This window comes from Elephantulus edwardii, unplaced genomic scaffold (genome assembly GCF_000299155.1).
Source record: "Elephantulus edwardii isolate Elephantulus edwardi_28Jun2011 unplaced genomic scaffold, EleEdw1.0 scaffold00286, whole genome shotgun sequence".
Taxonomy (NCBI): Eukaryota; Metazoa; Chordata; class Mammalia; order Macroscelidea; family Macroscelididae; genus Elephantulus; species Elephantulus edwardii.
Genome location: NW_006400036.1, coordinates 2790019 through 2792949, shown reverse-complemented (window position 1 = coordinate 2792949; position 2931 = coordinate 2790019). Strand labels below are relative to the sequence as shown.

The following is a 2931-nucleotide window of genomic DNA, read 5'->3' as shown; positions in this document are numbered from 1 at the left end:
CCGCAGCACCGAGTTCGCCCCTGCCCGCGCTCGCGCCGGCTCCGCGCCACGACCCTGCCGGCTGCATGGAGCCCAGCCCTCCACCTCGCGGGTCCAGGACCGCCGCAGCCGGCCGAGACCCTCCGCGGCGCGGGGCACTCGGCCTGGCCTAGCCCACCCAGCGACCCAATTGGGGGATCCCTCTGTCCTGCGCCCCGAGACCAATGCCGCATCCCCCCAGAATCGCGCTCTCCAGTCCGCCCCTGGAATCCCCTCTCCCCTCCCGGGAGGCAAACACACGCCCGCGGGACATTCCAGGACGCCGCCCTCCGACCACCGCACTGGGAGCACCCAAGCCTGCGCCCCCCGTAGTCTCCACACCGAGTATCAGGGCCCCACGTCCCCACCCCCCGACCTCCATCCCCAACCAGCACCCCCAGGAGTCTCTCTTGCCCAGGCCCCATCCCTGCAGCCAGGGGCTTCATCCTCGCGGAGCTCATTCCCCGCCCTTTCAGGGGTCCCCCCACCCACTGCCGTCCCAATATCTCCGAGGTCCCCCAAGCTCAAAGCCACAGCTCCAGCAGCACAAACCCTCCCACCGAGAGCCCCTTCTGCCTTCCCCTAGCTCCCGCTCCGGCTCCGTTCCAGGCCCCCCAGGCCGCCCAGCGGCCCCAGCCAGGGATCCTTCTTTCTCCTCTTTAAATGTCCCACCTCCAGCCATTGAACTCGGACCTGATTAGCCGCACCTCTCACCTCCGGCCGAAGATGGTGGCGCCGGCGTACGTCCCAGCCGCGACCACAGATCCAGCGTCTCAGTCCCAAACCCACCGCTCCCTCCGCGGGGATCCTTTAGCACTGCTGGTTGGCTCTGCCCCACCCACTCCCACCCTCATTGGGCCAGCTCCACGCCCATCACCGCCGCCCCCAGACCCACTGGTCCGTTTGCGCGCCCATCTCCAAGGGAAGACGTTAGCAACCCGAACGAAGCTACCTCTCCCTAGTTCGGCTCCCTCCACCAACCTGAATGATGCTCATTGGCTCCCGCGCCCAACCCAGGCAAACAAAGACCAGATTTCTTAGGCTACCATTCACGCCCATCACCGACTCCGGGAGGTGCGGCCGCGGCACTCGTACGCGATTGGCTGGCTCGCGCGGAGATGGACAGCTGAGGCTGGCGGGGCGCCTGGCAATCCCGCGAGGCAGCGGGTGCAGACCCTGCAGGGACCTGCACTCCGCACTGTCTTCCGCGGTGGGAATCGTGAGTCAGGTGTAACGCAGCGGCCACCTCAGGGCCCCGAGATCTGACAGGACGCAACTATTCCTACGTCAGGACCGCATCTGCAGCCCACTCGAGCTTTTGGCCACTCTCTTTGCCGCAGCCGGCGTGTCCCGGTACAATACGGACTCCAGCTCCGAGTCCTCGGCCCCTAGCGCTCCCCGCAGGGGCGGGGCCGGAGCGCGGTCCAGAGGCCTTACGTCACCCCCGGGCTGCAGGGAGTAGGGGCTGCTCGGTGCGGCTCACCTGCAGTGGGGGAGGTGAGGCAGGTCTGGGGTGTAGCTCTGCCCATGCGCACAGGCTATGCGGGGCGCTGCCTGCGGTGGCCCTGCTCAGGCCGCTGTCCGAACCCGGGTTCTGGAGCTGACCCGGCCAGCACTGGTTTCTCTGCTGTCGCAGTTTCAGTGTTACGGAAGAGAGCCTTCCTACACAGCCCCCAGGCGGGGCTAAATTCCAGAATAATGAGAGGCGATCCTGCCTGGGAGAGATGGGGGAGAGGAAGGACTTCGTTCACCTCATTCATTCATTCCTCAAATAGAACTCATTGCCTAAGTGCGTCTGTAAGGAATTCTTAGGAATGTAAGACTGCGCTTCTGCAAGGCTATTGGTCATAGCCCTAAGGGCCTATGAGTTTTTCGAGGGTCTTAGAAATCGTTTGAGACCGGAAAATGGAAAAACTCCAAAATAAGGAATGAGGAAAGAGGAATCAATTAATAAATGTCTGCAGAATCTAGTCCATTGCAACACCACTCTTATATATGTATAAAGTATATGTAGATGTAACACATCTTCTATTACACTATCAAAATCACTTATGTAAAGTGAAAATTACAAAAATTTACAATTGGACGTAGATATTTAATATAGAATCTGCGTGTGTTTTGATACAATGGTATGATTAAGTGCAGAAGTATAGGACACTGCCAGTCTTATAAAGAGTGAATAAAACAAGGCAGGAAATGGCAAGAAAGGGCAGGTACAATTCAGAAACGGTACCCAGCCTGAGCAGAGTCTTTCCTGGGGAAGTCTGAATCTGTCTCATATTGTCCCTTTGTCTTGGCACTTCTGGTTCCTCACCCCCACCTGCTTACTAGAACAGCTGCCCCTCATCCAGGTGTCTAGTGGCTTGGCTCCAAGAAGAGGTCTGTTTGTCTTAATACAGTCTGCCCACTGAATACCAGTTAACTATGTAATACCAGAAAACTGTATAACATTTTCTAAGACACTTGGAAAAACTCGTAGACCCTTGTGAAAGGTGATATGTGGATGATAAGGACCATTACTCCTCTGAATTTTTAAATTGGTTTATTGTTGCTGCATGCCATTGTGTCAGAACCCACCCAATAGCTGTCCCTCCAGTGGGTTGTCAGAGGCTGGAACTTAATGCCTTTGGGATGGCAGGGCAGCTCCTTTCCACTAGGCCACCAGTGCTCCCTTAAATATAAATAGATTTAAAGACCAAAGAAGCCCTGGTAGCAAGCACAGTGGTTAAATACTCAGTTGCTGATGGAAAAAGTCATGAGTTAAACCCAACAGCCGCTCAGTGGGAGAACAGACTTGACCATCTGCTCTCTTCTATTGCTGCCAGGAAAACCCTATGGGCCAGTTCCACTCTGCTGTACAAGGTCGTCATGAGCCAGAATCAACTGGGAGGCACCAGTTTGGTTGGGTTTGCG

At 57.2% G+C, this 2931-nt stretch overlaps 1 protein-coding gene across 1 annotated transcript in view; it reads right to left on the bottom strand.

The window, feature by feature from the left end:
- The window catches only part of MYH10 (myosin, heavy chain 10, non-muscle), a 163271-nt gene extending 162435 nt beyond the window's left edge, over positions 1-836 (bottom strand). Inside the window, exon 1 of the mRNA XM_006900506.1 lies at positions 733-836. The gene's annotated coding sequence lies outside the window, so the exon portion shown is untranslated. The remainder of the gene's footprint in view (positions 1-732) is intronic.
- Between the last annotated feature and the right edge of the window lie 2095 nt (positions 837-2931).